Genomic DNA, 20141 nt, shown 5'->3' on the forward strand with positions numbered 1-20141 from the left:
TCTTGATAACATTGTTAAGTGACTTCCTCAAATCCCCCTGGTTGAATTTCATTGTATTTCATTTTAACAGTTTTCCAAAATCAATCTTCTTTAAAAAAAAAATATAACTTGATCACTTCACATCTTTCATTCTTTCTAATCTAGCTTGAAACATCTTAATTCCTATCCTTACATATTTAAACCCTAAGCCTATCTCATATTTGCAAGCTTTTCCAGTTAGGTTATCTTGACATATTTAGCTAAATAATCTTTGACTTTTGTCCATTCTTCCTGGTACTCCTCCTCCTTCTGGTCGCGGACTCTTCCCGTCAGGTGGGCTAGCCCCGGGATTCTGGAGAATCTATGTGACTAGATGCTTGTAACGTATGCCAGGCAATCTGGCACAAGTGGGTAGGGTTGCCATCCGCCGGGATTTGGCTGTTGGAAACAAGTGTCCATGCGGGAAACGCTTGAATGTCCAGGAAAATCCCAAGGTATAGCAATTCTACACGTGGGGAGTAGGGACGCAAGCGCAAATCAGAATAAAGCAAAGGCTGGGAAAGTTCAGACAGAAACACACACACACACACTATTCCTCAAGACACAGGATCATAGAATTGTGGAGTTGGAAGGGACACCGAGGACCATCTAGTTCCGTTATTCCCAATCAGGGGTCCGTGGCCCCATCCCTTGCCTCCCTCCAACTAATTTTCTCTCATATTGGCATGGCAATAGCATACATTTTATGGGTGGTCTTGTTGTTTTTAGTATACTTAAAATCCTTTGCTTATTACCCCACATTTTGTTCAAAAAATTGCTTTGCAGAGGTAACTACCATAGAGTTATCAATTTTTTCAAAAGTAGGGGGTCTGCGGCTTGGCTTTTGAAAAATAAGGGGTCCTCAGTAATTAGCCAATTAGGAACCACTGATCTAGTTCAATCCCCTACAATGCAGGAATAATGCAGTTGGCCTATACAGGGATCAAACTTATGACCTTGGCATTATCAGCACCCCGCTCTGAACATCTGCGTCACCTTCAGAGTTGTTGTTGTGGGAGCTGTAGTTCACCAAAGTAAATATTGAAAGGATCCTCTTTTCACATCAAGGACAGACCATGCCAAACATCTACCTTATGCACAAAATTGACTCCCCAAGCTCTTCTTGTGTTTTAAGACGCTGGGATGTGGGGAGCCGGAAATTCCACTGGGCTGGCAGAAGCCCCTTTTGTGACTCAATCGAGCTCTGTCTTCAACCCCCATTTTAGTTTGGAAAACTCCTCCCTTTTCCTTTAACACACTCCCCTCCCCCCACTTTCCTGCATTCCACTCTTTTTCATATCGAAAGCAATTTCTAATGTCCACTGCCAGGACCAGCTGAGGATGTTCTTGCTTGAGGCAGAAACACCCTGAGCCTTGCCTCTGCTTCTCCTTTAGGAAAGGAGGCTGGAGAGGAGCAGGTTGTGTTGGCGAAACCCTCACAAGGGCCTGACCGTGGTCACAATAGTGGCATGGCTGCAAGCATGGTGCTCTATGGACCTTGATCTGCCCCCCCTTGAGCCAATGGCCTCGCAACGCCTCATGCGCAGGTTGGCCCTGCCAATTCCTAGGGTGCCCAGTTGGATTATTTCAGTGGGGAAGGGGGAAGTTCCCAATCCCGTTCCACTGCTCAGCACCTGCTTCCCCCCCCCTCAAAGTGATCCATCTAGCCTCCACTCCATCCCACTTCAAATGAAAATAAGTAATAAAAGAGCTCCCATCCAGACTCTGCAGTCTCCATAGCTGCTCTCAGAGCTCCAGTCTCCTTTGGTCATTTTTGGGACTCCCTTGAGAAGAACAAGTGGACATCTAGGAGTTGCTGTTGGTGGTGGTGGCGGGAGCAGGGCTCAGCTCCTCCTGCTCTTAAGTGTGCTCTGCTCAGTTCTGCAGCCTTATCCCTTGGCACCAGGTGCACATATGCTCTCATAACCCCCTCAAGCCAAGCCCAGTTCTTTTTCTTCCTCTGCTCTCCCTCCTACCACTGAGCCCTGGAGACAAAGCTTAATGGGGAGAGGGGAGGGCAGACCTCCCCTCAAGAGTCTATTCAATAATTCGCAGCCAGCTGCTGCTGGGCTGAAACTTGCAAGCTGCAAGCAGTATGAGGAAGGAAAGCAATTGAGAAACACCTTGGGGAAGCAATGTAGCCCTCTTTCTGCACCTGCAAGCCTTGTTGTGAAGAGCGAAGTCAGATTCCATGGTATCTGCACAACCTGATGCCCCATGCAGCACCCCCTCTCCACAGCCTCTCCCTCATGTGTGCTGCGAGGGCCCAAGGCGGCTACATTTGGAAAGTCTGGCTGAGCTTCAGAGCAGTGGAGAAACCAGCCAAGGCAAGTGTAGCTCCCCTCCAAACACCAGAACAATCTCTGCACAACGGATCTTTCATTTTGAAACAACCGCTTCCCAATAAATTAAGAGTGTGTGTGCACCAAGTACAGGAACCCAGGACAGAAAAGCAGAAAGACAAAGTTGCAGAACTTGGGGTCGGGTGGGGAGCCCAACCCAACCCAGCTGTACCCACTGCCTCAGCTCCCCTCCTGCTTCCCAGCCTGCTCCCCCTCCTCCTCCCTGGTCCCTTTAGGCAGTGCTTAGTGTCTCATGAAGAATGAACACCCTAGAACTCTACTTGGCAGAATGGGGACAGATAGCTGAACTATAGAGAGCAGGCTAAGGCGTACGTGGGCCACAGTGGCTGCCCTGCCCCTTCTTGATGAGCATCAAGGCTGGGGGGACAGAGAAAGAGGTCCTGCAATCCCAGGACAGGCCAGGAATCCTTATGCCTGGTACCCACCAAGAGTAGCACATGCTCAGCTGCAGCAGAAGGGGAGAGCGTGGACTACTGCGCAGGGACTGAGAGCAGCAGTGGTGGTAGTAGGATGGGCAGGGGAATGACTGTCCTCCAACAGGGTCCCTCCCCAAGCACCCTGAACCTGCTGCCAATGCCCTGGAACCATGTGGAAAGCCAAGTGTGCAACCGTGTCAGGAGTCAAGAGGAAAAGGTGGAAAAGGCAAAGCACAGGGAAGGGAGCTGGCACATGGCAAGATGGCACAAGGGGAAGGGCAGGCACCAGAGAACAGAGGCTGGGCCTTGCCTCTTCCCTCCCCACTTCGTCTCCAGTCACGCTTGGCACCTTTCGCAGTCATCCACCCCCAGCAGGAAGCCCAGGAGGAAGCCGATGGCACTCGGCAGAACGTTGGGCAGAGGCCGTAGCAGGAGGCTGGCGAAGAGGGTGGCTGCAGGGAAGCGAAAACATTTGCATGAGAGGAGGCGGGAGCAGGAGGATGGCCAGCTCCCAGCCAGGACAGGCAGGCCTTACCTAGCATGTTGCCACTGACATTGTTGCTCTCAGAGTATTTCAGCAGCTCCCGCAGGAAAGCCACCACGAAGCGGAACACGTTCTGGTGCGACCGCGGCAACTGGCAGATCACCTGCAAGACAGGGAGGGGCGGTTTGGAGTTTCAGTGCAGAGCTTTGCTAGAGGAGGGGCATGGATCACTAGCACGGTGTACTTGTTATGTTTGCAGGTTTAGACCTGGCATAAAAAAAAAAAGAATGTTTAAAATGGTAACCGGACTAGAACTCTGCTGGGAACTTTGGGGAATAATGCAACTGCAGAGTCGGAAGGGACCACAAGGGTTAACTAATCGAACCCCCTGCAATGCCTAAGGTGGGACTCGAACTCAGGACACTGAGATGAAGAGTCTTATGCTCTACCAACTGAGATATCTTGGGGGAAGGGCCATAGCTCTGCAGTAAACCACCTGCTTTTCATGCAGAAAGTCTCAGGCTCCACCCCCAGCATCTCCCAGGAGGGTAGGGAACATCCCTTGTCTGAAATCCTGGAGAGCCACTGCTTGTCAATTTCAACAATACTGAGCTAGATGGCCCAGTATATGGCCGCTTCCTGGGTTGGAAATTCAAGCGAGGTTCACTGAAACAGGTGGGCTATTGTTACAAGTCCTGGTCAGAAAGCAAAAAGGCAACATGTGCGCACCCCACCCCCCTCCACAACGGAGAGGGATGGTTATCAAAGGAGACATCAGCAACCTCTGCAGTTAACAAGGCTTCCCAGACCAGACTAGCCCTCCTGCCAGTGTGCCGGTTTACTGGCTTTCAGGGATGTTTTAGTGGATTTCCTGTTACTCGCGGCAACATTTGGACTAGATGACTTTGGAAATCCCTTCTGATTCTATGCTTCTGTACACACCACAGACCAGCCAGGAAGAGATGGGGCTCTGGGGCCGACCTGGCAACAGAGGTGGCTGTCATGTGAGCACTCAAGGCAGCGCTGATACAGTTCATAGCAAAGGACTGGTTCTGGCACTGCCTCCAGGAAGATGAGCAGAGCTTCGGCCACCGAGTGGTCACTGCCAGCTATTGACAGCCTGGCAAGGGAAATGTTCTGTCCTGTTACCTGCAGCCTGCCTCCTTCCCAGGCTGGTCCAAAGCAAGAAGCTTGGTCCTTATACATCTGGGCCCACCTTGCAAGTTTCCCCTTTTGGCGCAAGGTGGACCTTGAACCCGCAGCCCTGAGATTAAGAGTGTCACGCTCTACCAACTGAGCCACCCCACTGTAATTATCCCACACCTCCCCTCTTGACGAAGCTGCCTGCAAAGCTGATCTGCCGAGGAAATGTCCTTCTGCAGGCATGGTTTCAATCCAAACAGCAAATACTAGTGGTCAACTCCAAAAGTGCGGTCAACAAACCCTGCTTGCCAAAGAACAATTGAACGCACCCTTGAAGCTCCTTTGCAGCCATGTCTTTACCTTGACACCACGTATGATGCTAGATGTGGGGCCTGCGGGCCTGTCAAGATTCCCCACCTCTGCTCTATCTAGCCAGGCTGATGTTTTCAAATGGGGGTTAAAGCTGTGAAGCTGTTTGGATGCATGACTGGACTTGACTGTGGGCATTTCATTGTGCTGTGTCCCAGAGCCTTAAGGATGGGCTGGCCTAGGAACCTAAGCCACCAGGTATATAAAAGTGAGGTCCACTCCAGCCAAGAGCGAAAGAAAACCACCAAGCAGCCCTGCTCCCCAACAATGTCCCCCAGAGAGGATACGGATCGTCTCGGAAATGCTGGTGTCCAGGCACTCAGTTATCTCCTGCAGCTCGTCCTGCGTCCCCGGGGTCTGGAAGAGGTCCTCCTGAAGCAGAGTATCACCCATGCGTTCGGAAGGGATGAGGTACATCCTGGATAGCATGAAGAACAATCCAGCCCTGGGGTGCATAATGTGAGGTCGAGGAATGCCACAGTGGAGAGAAGCCCATCACCAAGAGAGCTGGCGCAAGGGCTGAGAATTGTATCCCGCCTGCTTTCCACAGTAGCATTCCTACTACCCTTCTCCTGATTTGGGGCAATGGGAGAGTGAAATCATTCCCCGCTTCTTCTAGTGGCCAGTCTCAGAGAGCCGCTTTGCTAGGGAGAGACAGACAATGGTTGGGAACACTTGGGTTCTTCTGAGCCGCTCTAAGGAAGACCGTATGCTGGATGTCCCACCCGCTGCCGCTCCACCAAGGTGCCACTATACTCACAGCAGGAGTTTGTAAGAGCGAGTCGGTAGCTAAGATATAAATCAATTGGGACGTTTGGAACCTGCACACCCCAAAACTGGTACTGGATTCCAGCCCACACCCATCCTTTCAATGGTACCGTCCCCCTCAGCTCACCTGGTGGCAGGCATTCTTGAAGAGGTGGTCCACCAAAAGGCAGATCTCCTTGGCCGCTCAGTGGAGTCATCACCATCCTGGGGTACGATATCCAGAAACTGCTTCTCCTGGAGGTCCAATGACAAGGGGGACTGGCATGAGAGCCTGACAGAATGTGTGCCTGTATGCATTCTTTCCTTGCTCCAGCTGGGTGGACAAGTCTTGCCCTCTGAGGCCACAACTAGGGCTGGGTGATAGCTGGCTTTCAACACAGTGATATATCACTAGCTAAACATTGCAATACACCAATATATCACGATGTCTGAAATAAGATGGAGCTATGTAGAGGCATTCGCTGGCTTCACGGTTTCCCCCGCATTGTGATTTCTGCTGCCCCCTGCAGGAGGGCAGGGGAAAGCTGAACCGGCAGAGTCCACAGGGGCTGCAGGAATCTAGAGAAGCATTGTCTGGCTTCACAGTTTCCCCCCACATGGTGTTTTTTGCATAGTACACACACACATCATGATTTGCAATATATTGCCAGGTCAGAAATTATGAAACCAGTCTCACTATCTAGACTTCAAGCTGATTTGAAAATATATCTATATTGACGTATTGCCCGGCCCTAGCCACAGCAAGCATCTCAAGGGGGAAAACAAAAAACAAATTGCTCGCACCCCAAATCCAAGCTCCCCCTCCCCCTATTAATATGCAGCTCGTAATCCTCCCACTCCGGATGTGCAGTTCACCCAAAAGCTTACTGAATATGCAGCTGTGGTCATGAGGTTTGGCTAACATTTTATTTAAATTGCTGGAACCTGCCCTGGGACCTTAGGGTGAAGGGCAGGAAATAAGTAACAAAAACAGCAACAGAACATGGATGGGCCTTCATAGGTTGATGGGCTGCAGCCCCAGCCAGCATGATGAGATGATGGGGTCACATGTTCACCACCCCTTGTCTAGAGCACGTTGCAGAGGCAGTGGTAGAAACTGAGCAACAGCTGGAGCCCCAGCCCACGACTTTGTCTGGGCAATGCAGCACACAGCAGCTGGTGAACCATGCCTCCTGCCTCCTTCCCATCTTCCTCTCCAGAAATGTTCAGGGTGGTTAGTTCTATCTCAAGCTACCACATTCAAGAGAAAGAGAAAGAGAGGAGGGGGGAGCAAGAGAGCTTTAGGAGCACAGCAGTGGCAAGCAGCCCATCACTAAAAGGAGTTGACAAGGATGGAGAATTTGATCCCCTCATCCCCAGGGCAGCTGTTGATTAGGACCCAGTTCATCCCGCCACCAATACTCCCCGCCCCTGTCGAGAGAGAGAGAGAGAGAGAGAGAGAGAGAGAGTATTGATGTGGGGAATGACACATACTGTATCAGAGTCTTAGTGCAAGAGTAGCTGGTGCATGCTAAAATACACAGGAGCCTTGCTGGGTTAGATCAGCATTTTGTTCCCAGAATGGCCAACCACATGCCCTTGGGAGTCCATAGGGACACGGGGACAAGAGCACTCTGTCCATCATGTTCCCCAGAAACTGGTAATCAAAAGCATGTGGTTTGTGATAATAGTGGCAAGAAATAGCCCTGACCGGTAGCCACTGATAAACATATCCTCCATGATTCTCAATGTCTACAGCTGTCCAAATTGACAGTCACCACTGTCTCCTTGTGGCTAGGATAATACACCCAAGTATATCTGATTTCGAGAGGAGTGACATTTCCCTGAGCCACCCCAAAGCAGCCACTACCGCTTCCCAAATGCCAGTGCTCAGGTGGTAAGAGTAAGCCAGAGTGGCATAGCCTGTGCAGCAGTGGCTGAGCACAGAAACAAGGAGAAAACTGGCTCTTGGGGCCAGAGGGGGCTGGCGCCTGCATCATGAGACTGGGCTTTCTGCCTCCCGTGCTGCCAATCGCAAGCGGACCCAGAGTCAAGCAGCGCAAAATCAGTTACAAGCAGTGCTGGCAAATTCTGGTTTCGTCTCCGTTCTCCTCTGCCGAGTTCTACAAGGGCCACGTTGAGACTAGGGAAGAGAAAAACGCAGAGAGCTAGAGTCACCACCTGGACTGGATTTGAGTCAGAAGGCAGGCAGGTGAGGTTGGTGGGGTAGTGCCTGGTTTGCCCTAAGGGACCAGCTGCCACTGCATGGAGCAGCTGCTGATCGTTGACAAGGGCAACTCCATTTACGTGCCTTCGAGGCACATGCACACTGCCGCAAAGCTGGAAGGGGCACTTGAAGGGGCAAAAATGTCCCCCCCCCCCAAGAGCACAAAAGCGGCAAAGTGGCATGGAAACAGCATCTCGACTCCCTCCCAGGAGCTTTGGCACCGACCTCTCAGGCCTGTGGAGAGTTGGAGCAAGGAGTTTTGCAGGGAGGCTGCTGGTTTTCAAAAGGCCTTTCCAAAGGGCTTCCGGAAGTTTAGAGGGTGTTTGCAGGCTTTTCCAATGCTGTCCCCAATATACGCAATTTCATTTAAACGCACGGTACCTCGGAACGCAACCCCCGTGTAAACGGGGCGTTGCCTGTACCTGATTTGAGCCCGCTACAAGAACATCTAGAGGATAGCAAACCAACTGTTACCTTTTCTAGGAAGCTGTCTTCTCCCTGAGATCAGAGGAGGAAGGCAAGAGCAAAAGACAACCAAGGGTGTTAATGGCACAGGCCCTGAGAAGAGAAAGAAACAGCCCGTTGGCTGAACAGTATCTGGGCAGATGGCAGGGAAATGCACACGGTTCAGTGGCCCTGCGAAAGGGCAGGTGGGAGGACCAGAACCTGGGATGACTCAGTCAAGGCAAACAAAGGGCATGAACAGCACACAGGAAGCGGATGCACAGCTACAGAAGCTGAAGCGGAATGCAGCGGAGGACCCCCAGCCCCCACATTTCTGAGTGGAAGAGCAGCTGTTTTTCAAGCAGGGAAGCAGGGTGGGAAGGGTAGACATCCAGCACAAGGCTTCCAAGGAGGTCCCGAAGCAGCTTGGTAGGTAGCTCCCACTGATGGTGAGGAAATAGTCCTTGCCACGGTCAAGGTGAAGGACAAAGATAGCCTCAATCTTCTCTTCCTTGCTGACGTACACATCCAGGGAAATGTCCACCGTCTCACCTAAAACGGGAGGAGGTCAGGTAGATACACTCTTTGGCACAGCCAGGTTTGCTTGTCTGTAAATTAAAAGTGAAGACAGTGAAGAATTGAACAGAAGGACACAATGCGAGCCTGCTGGATCAGGCCAATGGCCCATCTAGTACAGCATCCTGTTCTCACAGGTGTATGGGGGAAACCTTAACTTCAAGAATTAGGAGAAGAAGCGACTCAGTCCCCCCCCCCCACTTTCCTCTCTAGTCCTCCAAAGCAGCAGCTGCACAGAAGATGGTGACAGGATACTGGAGGGTAAGAGAAAGTGATCCTAACAAAAGAATATAAAAAGGGAAAGGATTTTTGCGCCCCCAATGTAACTTTCTTTTTTAGTTTACATTTCATTGAGTTTTTAAAAGTTTGGCTAGTTCTATATGTTCCCCAAGATATTTTTGTGCCTCCACAACATAAAAATACGCATTGTTTTAAAAAAGTAATTTTTGGACGGACTGCTCTCACTGGTTCCCTGCGATGCCAAAAGGTGTTTGGGGACCCTCCAGCATTGTTTGGCTTCAATTCATTTGTGTGTGTGTGTTTGTTTAAAGCTGGCCACACACACTTTTACACTTTGGGCTCCGCTGCTTTGACGTGTGGCCCTTGGAGGCTTGAGCATGGGGCAATGCAGCCCACAAATGTTAAGCCTCCCCTGCTCTACCAAACTCCCAAGGTTTGAGGGAGGAGGGTTGGGAAGAGGAGGAGAAAAGGAAGGCCTTCCCTAGATGACCCTTGGGGTCCCTTTCCAACTCTACAGTTCTCTGATTCCAGAGAGAGACGCGCTGGGCTCCAAGTATCCCTCGCAGGGCTCAGCGCAAAGCCATGGCTTCCAATACTGGCTGTCACTGAGCTTGGGGATAAAGGAGAAGTGGAGGGTGACCTGCCCGTTGTTTGTGATCTGGAACTTCTCCTTCTGCAGCTGCCGGAACTTCACATTCTCAAACGGAAACTGCAGAGCAAAAGGGGGGGGGGAGGAAAGAGAGTGCTTGCCTTCAGCAGAGGCAAGGAAACGTGCTCCAGGGGGAAGTTTGTCCTTGGCCCCGGGCTCTCATTTAGGGGACTGCACATGCAACAGGTCCACGTGGGGCTCTCCAGATATTGCTGCACTTGCCACTGGCCATGTTGGCTGGGGATGATGGGAGTTGTAGTCCAGCATCTGGAGGGCACCACGCTGGCTACCCCTGGAGTCTTTGCCTGCGAGGAAGAGGAAGAGGCTGCCGCTCAGTGGAAGGGCATCGGCCTTGCATGCAAAGGTCCCAGGTTCTATCCCCAGCATCTCCAGGTAGGGCTGGGAGAGATCACCCGGAAATCCTGGGGAACCGCTCAAGACTGAGCTAGATGGGCCAAGGGCTTCTTTCCCCCCTGGTCTTTTTGCAGCAAACCCTCTTTAAGGGGTTGGAGAGGATCCTATTCGTCTTTACCTCCCTCCAGGGAGGGAAGGAATTCGTTCTCCATCCTGTCCATCAACTGAACAATATCCTCAAACACTTTCCGGTACCGTCGGTCAGCCACAACCTTCACCTATGGGGGGGGGCAGAGCACATTTGTTGGAGCTATGGACTGAAAGGGGGGGGCATGAGTTAAGAGCAGAAAGGCCTGATGCACCCCCCTGTTCCCAGCCCTGAAAGAGGCAAGTACTGTAACTCTGAGAGCTTCCCCAGGATGGCAGCGGCTGTGACTTCCAGAGCCAATGGGCTGAAGCCAAATGCTCCAAGCCAAGTACCACAGAAGCTCCATTGCATGAATGGAGCCAACGGTTAAGGTATACAGTTCATCCCATGTGGTCTGCCATGCCTGCAGGAGCAGCGTGTACTCAGAAGAGTGGAGAATGGAAGCCTAGGGATTTAACAGAGCCAAAACCTGCCCACTCCTTGCACCGGAAGTCATTGGCCAAGGAGGAGCTCTGTGGAAAGGGGCCTGGTTGTTGGTCAGGGCCTGCCCAGATTCAAGGAGGTGCCACATAGCAGGCAACTAAAAACCCTGAATAGACGATAGCCCTGGCCAGGGCAGGTCTTACCCCTGTGAGGAAGAGGGAGCTGACGGGCTTGTGGTCGCTCCTTTTCAATTCCATGTGGCTTCGGTAGCTGAGCTGATTCACGCTGCCTCCTCTCCAGAGGATTGGCTCACACCATGCTGGCACACGGCACTTCCCACTGCAAGGAGACAGTTGGACTGGCTGAGGCAACACACAAGGCTCACACAGTCCAACTTTGGCTCCACACACGGCCTGTGATCTTGACCACGGTTAAGAGCTGGAGATGATGGGGCTTGGGAGTCCAACTTCTGAAGGGGCGGACCTTGCAGGTGTGCAGGCATTTTGCCTCATGGAGAGAGTTGTCAGGAAATCAAAAGCTGCCATCTACCAGGTCAGAATGAATTTCTGACCTCCCCCAGTTTGGATTCCTACATTGCAGGGGGTTGGACTAGATGACCCTCGTGAAACCCTTCCAACCCCACAATTCATTAATTAAGTCTCCTCTGGCTGGCAGCAGCTCTCTGTGGCCCAATCCTTTTTCAGGTGGAGGTGCCTTTCAACTTGAGACTCTGCATACAAAGCATATGGCACACCACCAAATGATGATCCTTCCCCAAAGCAAGGGGCCCCGTTATTCTTGTTCAGACACTATTTTTTCAGTGATCCAAAAGACCTTTTCTGGCACCTGAAATGCTGCCCAAAGGAGCCTGCCCTTTTCCGGCTTCGTCACTACATGTTCCGCCTGTCCTTTTGATTTCCCCATTACCACAGCAAGAGCAATGAAACTAGCAGGCCTAGGTGGCTTCTGACAGTTGTCAAGAACCACAAGAATATGCCAAATCATGGATGGTGAGGCTCAATGGCTACTAGCCATAATGGCCACAGAACATACTCCACCAAGAGAAGCAGTATGGCTTGGAGGAGGGGAGCGTGCTGTTGCACCCAGGTCCTGTTTGTGGGCTCCCCAAGAGGCATCTCATTGGCCAATGTGAGAACAGGATGCTGGGCCAGATGGACCAATGGCCTGATCCAGCAGGGCTGCTCTCATGCTCTTATGAGAGAGCACCAAGTCTAATTCCCAGACTTCCTTGACACAAAGAGGATTCTCATTCAGCCTGCTGCACCTTTCAAGGAACTGCAACACTGCTTATACACACCACGAAACAGAGGATGCTGATTATCAGGACAAATGTGGGGAAAAGGAGCCAAAACATTTCCAGAGCAGGGATGGCTTGAGGAAGACAACATATCACAGCCTTGCATTTCACAACTCGCCTAGCAGCCTTTGGCAACCCGGAATTCCATGCAAGCAAAGTGAGCAGGTGAAGGAGAGCTGGATCTCTCTCTTCCTCTGTGGCTTGGTGTCCATTCTGGCTGCAGAGGAAAGGAAGTCCGTCCAGCCCTCAACTCTAGCCCTCCTCCAACAGCTTGCTTAGCAGAAAGCCATGTTTAAAATATATGTTTTACTAGCCTGCTCAGGAGGATGGAAAGGCAGGACACTACTAGCATCTCAGCAGACTAGGAAAAACAAACAAGCCTTGCAGAAGAATGTTTGAGAGGACTTACTTACAAAGGCTCAACTATCAAGCAGGATCTGTTTTAGAGTCAAATTTGTACGTCGGGATGAACTTGATCTCTCCCTCTGTGAAATCAGCAAAAGCTGTCTTTTGGGTACGCTGAATGTTTAGCTAAAGCCAAAAAGAAATCGCTTATCAGCAGAGAAGCAAAAGACCCCCTGTTGCCTGACAATGGAATCTATTAACAGCCACTGTTGTGCTGGAAGACCAAGGTGAAGTACTAGTAGGTTAAAGGTAAAGGGACCCCAGGTTGGACAGTGTTCTCGAAGCTACAAACATGAGTCTGACCAAACTGCGGGAGGCAGTGGAAGACAGGAGTGCCTGGCGTGCTCTGGTCCATGGGGTCACGAAGAGGCGGACACGACTAAACGACTAAACAACAACAACAACTACAAAGGGACCCCTGACCATTAGGTTCAGTTGTGACCGACTCTAGGGTTGCGGCGCTCATCTCGCTTTATTGGCCAAGGGAGCCGGCATACAGCTTCCGGGTCATGTGGCCAGCATGACTAAGCCGCTTCTGGTGAACCAGAGCAGCACACAGAAACGGTGTTTACCTTCCCGCCAGAGCGGTACCTATTTATCTACTTGCACTTAGACGTGCTTTCGAACTGCTAGGTTGGCAGGAACAGGGACCGAGCAAGGGAAGCTCACCCCGTCGCGGGGATTCGAACTGCCGACCTTCTGATCGTCAAGCCCTAGGCTCTGTGGTTTAACCCACAGCGCCACCCGCGTCCCTACTAGTAGGTTAGCCAAGTGCAAAAAAAGGGGTATACCTGCTGAAATCCTATCTTATACACAATTATTAAAGGTACAGGATGCTTGTGCATTTTTGCCCCATGTCATCTTAAATTACTTTGCTGCATCACACGACAGGAAAATCCTCTAACTCAGGAGCAGCAGACACGTGGCCCTCACAATGCTGCAGAACTACAATTCCCATCATCCCTGATTACTGGCCATGATGGCTGGAGCCAACAGGAACTGCAGCTCAGTAACATCTGGCAGACCACAGGTTAGCCATACCTACAATATGCAATGTTATATGTACCAATAATCCATACAAACTGTTAACAACCACCAGAATACACCCCGACACTATGAGCAACTGCAAAACCATCCTTTCGCATCCTACGTTGGCTCCCAGGACGTTTCTGAGCACAATTCTGAGTGTTGGTGCCAACCTTTAAAGCCCTAAATGGCCTCAGCCCTGAAAGAGTGTCTCCATCCCCATTGTTCAGCCCAGGCATCAGGGTCCAGCACCGAGGGCCTTCTGGCGGTTTCCTCACTGTGAGAAGCAAAGTTACAGGGAAGCAGGCAGAGGGCCTTCTGAGTAGTGGCACCTGCCCTGTGGGACACCCTCCCGTCAGATGTCAAGGAGATAAGTAACTATACAGCCTTTAGGGAAGTTTTTAATGTTTTATGATGGTTTTGCGTATGTTGGAAGTCTGAGGCTGCCCCCCCTTGCCTTCCTTGCAGCATCCTTCTCAAAGGGCTAAGGCATGACTACGCTCACAGAGTTTAAATCCACCATAAGGTGCAGCAATCAGGCCTCTGTTTCAACACAAAATACCAATGATCCTTATGCCAAGTGGGAGAAAGGTCGTCAACATGATGAACACACAAACCTTGGAGAGAAAAATGTAAAACAAAAAGCACCAGCAATTTAATTGGACTTAATGGAAGTATCTGCTGATAAGAACATGTGAGCAATGCAGATTTTCCAGACAGATGCAAAACCTAGAGCAGGAAACCTTAGACCTTTAGATATTGCTGGACAGCAGCTATGCTGGGGCTGATGGGAGTCCAACAACATCTGGAGCGTGTGCTGAGCTAGGAAAGCCCTCTAACTGGGAAACTGCAGAGCAGTCCTACTTATTCCAAGGCAACCCTCCAACTTAATTGGGACTTGCTTCTAATTCAGGTTGCACAAACCTGCAACCTTAAAAAGCATTTGTAGAAGTCGCAGTCATCCTATGTTCTTTGCTCCTAACTGCCTGAAAGTGGCTTCTCTAGCCTAGGCTGGGGTATCCCAGACAAAGGAAATAAACAGGGCAATATCCTAAACCACCACATATAACACAAAGATGTCTCTCACCTGGTCGTAGGTCAGAAGTCTCTGAAGCTCATTTTTAGTGATCAGATGACAATGCTGGAAAAAAGCAAAGCAACCACAGCTACAGGCTAGCTCACGGGGTCGGGGGGCGGGGGGGCAGCCTGCTGCCACTTCCTGCAATATGTAGTAAGACTGATAACTAGGATTGGGCAGTATGATCATATTAGGCTAGTGCTCTGTGAACTAGACTGGCTCTTGAACTGCTTCCAGGCCCAATTCAGAGCATCCCATTTGGCCTTTCAAGTGTTTCAAGGTTTGGGAAAAGGGTACCAGAAGAAGGCCCACTTATGTTTGCACTGCCTCTCCACTGACTAGAATCCCTTTCCCAGGGAACTCCTGCTCTTTCAAGCATGGCAGGGCCTTTTCAGTCATGGCACCCGACCTTTCAGAATAATCTCCCAAAGAGGTTCACCTGGCCCCTGCTTTGATGTCCTTTCAGCAAAGACTTTTCGAATTTCCCCTGGTACGTTAATTCATGGGCAGGGCGCTTGTGGCCCTCCAAACCCTGCTGTAGTACACAGGAACATAGGAAGCTACCTTATATTGAGGCAGACCATTGACCCATCAAGCTCAGGACTGACTACATGGACTGGCAGCAGCTTTCAGGCAGAGATCATGCCCAGCCCGATCTGCACACACTGGTGACTGAGCCTGGAACCTTCTCCATGCAAAATGGCCGCTCTGCTTTCGCCTTACTGCCCTTAACAAACTGCAACTCCCACCCCGATCACTGGAGAAGTTGCCCACATTTGCTATAATCTAATCTAATACATCTCTGCCACTCGCTTTATGTTGCTCTCTACTGGCTGCTCTAGTAGAAACCTTAGTGGTGCAGCTGCAGCAGCAGGGATCGCCGACACTGCACCCTCCTGGTGTTGCTGAAGTGGAACTCTCATGAGCCCCAGTCAGCAAGGCCAATTCTTAGCAATTATGGGAATTTTGGTCTATCAACATTTGGAGAGCATTATGCTGCCTGCCATAAAGAAGGCTGATCACCGAAGAATGGATGCTTTTGAATTCTGGTGCCGGAGGAGACTCTTGAGAGTCCCATGGACTGCAAGAAGATCCAACCTCTCCATTCTGAAGGAAATCAGCCCTGAGTGCTCACTGGAAGGACAGATCGTGAAGCTGAGGCTCCAAGACTTTGGCCACCTCATGAGAAGAGAAGACTCCCTGGAAAAGACCTTGATGTTGGGAAAGATGGAGGGCACAAGGAGAAGGGGACGACAGAGGACAAGATGGTTGGACCGTGTTCTCGAAGCTACTAGCATGAGTTTGACCAAACTGCGGGAGGCAGTGGAAGATAGGAGGGCCTGGCGTGCTCTGGTCCAGGGGGTCACGAAGAGGCGGACACGACTAAACAACTAAACAACAACAAATGCTGCCTACCCTGAGCTACACACAGGCAGGAAAGTTACAGAAACATGACTCAGTTTGCTTCTCCAGATAGCGGAGACCAACAAGTTACATCAGCCAAGGCTCTCTCCCTCCAAGCCCTCAAAACGCACTCGTTTTCATGATTGTCAGCTGCGGCAGACCCTGGTCAGGGGGCAGGAAGCTCATCTGGGCACAGATATCCTTGTAATCCTGGTTTCGGCGCTCAAAGTCTTCCACGTGGGCAGCAAGGTGGGAATTGACCATGCAGAAGCTGGTATTGTTGCAGACAAACCTCGCGGCCACACACCCCTTGTTACCCTGCAGGGGCGGAGCAAAGATGGCTGTTAGTGAGCAAGCAGGAAAGAGGGGGGAACTGGTTGGCAGAGATTAGAAAAACAGATAGACAGACAGAAAGATAGACGTGGGGAATTCCGCTGTCAGGGTCTACTCCCCATCTTCCCCATGATGCCTGTGCCCACTGTCTCCCTCATCACTTCCTTGATGCGGCTGAGCTGGTCCTTCCTGACAAAGATGAGCACCAGCTGCACCTAGAAGATGCAAGGTACTGGGATGTCTATCAGCTCTGTTCATTGCTTGCTGTCCTGGGCCGGCTGGATGCAGATAGGAGTGGCAGGTGGCACCAACTGGGGATCCCCCAAGGGAAGAAGGCTCAGAGCCAGGGAACTGGTGGGGGGTCGTCAGAGGGAGAAGAGGGAGCAGACTGTGAGCAAGAGGAGGTGTTGGAAACTGAAGAGGCAGGAGGGCAGGAAGATTCTACGGCAAACAGCAGTCCAGAATCCGAGGCAGAAGTGGAGGCTTGAGGCGGGGGTCAAGAGGCAGAGATCAGGCAGGCTGCTGAAGAAGCCAGGGGGTCTCCCCATCCTGCTGCGATCAGCTCCCCTCCCTGCTGGTCTCCCAGAACACAGAGAAATTAAGAGGATGGAGCAAAGACAGGCAAGGTGTCAGAGTCTCAGGTTGCTTGGGAAGGACCAGGGGGAGGAGGAGACTTCAGAGAGTGGTGGGAGGGTAGCAACCTTCAGCCTTCACAACTACCTCACTGGGGCAAGACCTGTTGGGAAAGGTTTCTGTGATCACTAGGCCTGCACGGTTTGGGTTTCTTTGAATAAAGAATGTTGGCTTCTTTTGAATAAAACACCACTGACACCAGGAGTTTTTTCTTGCTGACCTCCTCCTCCTCCTCCTCACTCCAGCTCCTGACAGCTGTCTGGCTGCTGAAGAAATGGGTGGGGTTGGACTTACTTTCTTGTACTTGGATTTGGAACGCAAAGCCTTTCCCACAGCTGTCAGCCACTCTTGCTCCTTTGTCGAGTCCAAGTAGAAGAAAGCCTCTGTGCTCAGGTCCAGCTCCTGGAACCGAATGCCCAAGTGCCAAAGAGAAGGATGTGGAACTGCAGGAATAGGACTCCCATCGGAACAGACGTGCTGGTTAAATATGCAAAGACAACCGGAGTGTGCAAGGGCAGGCAAGATCAGGACCAAGAACAAACAAGTAATACCAGCCACTTCCTCCTCAGCTTAGCTATTCGGGGCCCCAAAGGAGCTTTGCTAATGAAAGAAAAAAAGCCTTTTCCTTGTATTTTTTAAGATGTGTCAGCCAGCCTGATATCTAAGCACTATCCCAGTAGCCACAGGCAACCAGAAATTCTTTGAAGGCAAGTGAGTTGGTTGATCTTTCCATTCTTCCTTCACCTGGCAACCTGGTTTCCAGGCTGGCTTTCCGGGAGCAGAAACCCACCTCTCAGATCTGCTGTGCCAAGCTTGTTTGCTAGAAGATTACCCCGTAACACCCTTGTCCTCTTTGCAAACCTCCTAAATGGCTAGCCTTCTGTGTTTCCATTTATTTTTTTTAAAGATATTTATTGGAGTTTTACAAAGATATAAATTTAAAAGATCATATAAAAAGAAAAAAATACAATAAAAGAAACATAGAAAAATACATAAAGTAAGAAAAGGAAAATAAAAACAAATCCATTTTTGTAACCCTAACTCGTTATCTTATTTCCTTGGCCTCCTCACACCTCCCCTTTTTGTATTCCCATTTAAATAATCAAGTCAGCAAATCCTTACCCTCTTTCGTTTATCCTAACTCTATATCTTAACATATTATAACTCTATATTTCCATCCATTTATCAATTCATTTTTGCATATTCTTATTAACTTTGTTGCTAATGCCACTTATTTTCAGTCCAACATCATTTTAAGATTCATTAATTTTACAATGTTTCTGAAGATAGTCTTTAAATTTCTTCCAGTCTTCTTCCACCAACTCTTCTCCCAGGTCACGGATTCTGCCAGTCATTTCCGCCAATTCCATATAATCCATCACCTTCATCTGCCACTCTTCCAGGGTGGGTAGCTCTTGTGTCTTCCAATGCTTTGCAATAAGTATTCTTGCTGCTGTTGTTGCATACATAAAGAAAGTTCTATCCTTAGAAGATCTACCCACCGTGGAAGAATGGCAGATGAAGGTTATAGACTATATGGGACTGGCAGAAATGACCGGCAGAATCCGAGACCAGGGAAAAGAGACGGCGGAAGAAGATTGGAAGAAATTTAAGGACTATCTTAGGAAACATTGTAAAATTATTGAAGGTTAGAACGATGTTGATTCAGAAATTAAGTGGTTATAAGCTGTAATGATTATGTGATTAAGAAAAGAAAGGTTAAAAATTATACAGAAATTAGGGGAAGGATTTGCTGAATTGAATTAATTAGAGATTGGAATACAGAAAGGGGAGGTATGAGGAGGTCGGGAAAGTAAGTTTTATGAATATAAGGGATTGAAATTATACTTGTTGTTGTATGTGTTTTGTATGTTTTGTATGTATTTTTACTGTTTTTGTTTTTTGTTTTGTTTTTTCTATTTTATATAAACTTTTAAAACCTTAATAAATATTTTATAAAAAAAAAAAGAAAGTTCTATCCTTCTTTGGCACCAATTGGCCGACTATGCCCAGGAGAAAGGCCTCTGGTTTCTTCAGGAAGGTATATTTAAATACCTTTTTCATTTCATTATATATCATCTCCCAGAAAGCCTTAATCTTTGGGCACGTCCACCAAAGGTGAAAGAATGTACCTTCATTTTCTTTACATTTCCAACATTTATTATCGGGCAAATGATAAATTTTCGCAAGCTTGACTGGGGTCATGTACCACCTGTAAATCATTTTCATAATATTCTCTCTTAAGGCATTACATACCGTAAATTTCATACCGGTGGTCCACAACTGTTCCCAGTCATAGAATCATAGAATCATAGAATCATAGAGTTGGAAGAGACCACAAGGGCCATCGAGTCCAACCCCCTGCCAAGCAGGAAACACCATCAGAGCACTCCTGACATATGGTTGTCAAGCCTCTGCTTAAAGACCTCCAAAGAAGGAGACTCCACCACACTCCTTGGCAGCAAATTCCACTGTCGAACAGCTCTTACTGTCAGGAAGTTCTTCCTAATGTTTAGGTGGAATCTTCTTTCTTGTAGTTTGGATCCATTGCTCCGTGTCCGCTTCTCTGGAGCAGCAGAAAACAACCTTTCTCCCTCCTCTATGTGACATCCTTTTATATATTTGAACATGGCTATCATATCACCCCTTAATCTCCTCTTCTCCAGGCTAAACATGCCCAGCTCCCTTAGCCGTTCCTCATAAGGCATCGTTTCCAGGCCTTTGACCATTTTGGTTGCCCTCCTCTGGACACGTTCCAGTTTGTCAATGTCCTTCTTGAACTGTGGTGCCCAGAACTGGACACAGTACTCCAGGTGAGGTCTGACCAGAGCAGAATACAGTGGCACTATTACTTCCCTTGATCTAGATGCTATACTCCTATTGATGCAGCCCAGAATTGCATTGGCTTTTTTAGCTGCCGCGTCACACTGTTGGCTCATGTCAAGTTTGTGGTCAACCAAGACTCCTAGATCCTTTTCACATGTAGTGCTCTCAAGCCAGGTGTCACCCATCTTGTATTTGTGCCTCTCATTTTTTTTTGCCCAAGTGCAATACTTTACATTTCTCCCTGTTAAAATTCATCTTGTTTGTTTTGGCCCAGTTCTCTAATCTGTCAAGGTCGTTTTGAAGTATGATCCTGTCCTCTGGGGTGTTAGCCACCCCTCCCAGTTTGGTGTCATCTGCAAATTTGATCAGGATGCCCTTGAGTCCATCATCCAAGTCGTTGATAAAGATGTTGAATAAGACCGGGCCCAAGACAGAACCCTGTGGCACTCCACTAGTCACTCTTCTCCAGGATGAAGAGGAACCATTGATGAGCACCCTTTGGGTTCGGTCAGTCAGC

General features: G+C 49.5%; 1 pseudogene across 1 annotated transcript; it reads right to left on the bottom strand.

Moving 5' to 3' along the window:
* Positions 1–3133: 3133 nt before the first annotated feature.
* On the bottom strand, positions 3134–17262 carry LOC310753751 (inositol polyphosphate 5-phosphatase OCRL-like; annotated as a pseudogene). The gene is made up of 16 exons: positions 17257–17262; positions 17093–17200; positions 16281–16380; positions 15962–16173; positions 14438–14476; positions 12347–12450; positions 10805–10940; positions 10219–10308; positions 9571–9724; positions 8554–8763; positions 8242–8265; positions 5689–5795; positions 5081–5165; positions 4263–4390; positions 3333–3444; positions 3134–3249 (listed from the first exon to the last, which is right to left on the bottom strand). The product of its transcript is annotated as an inositol polyphosphate 5-phosphatase OCRL-like (transcript).
* Between the last annotated feature and the right edge of the window lie 2879 nt (positions 17263–20141).

Source organism: Podarcis filfolensis (assembly GCF_964270895.1).
Source record: "Podarcis filfolensis genome assembly, chromosome: W".
NCBI lineage: Eukaryota > Metazoa > Chordata > Lepidosauria > Squamata > Lacertidae > Podarcis > Podarcis filfolensis.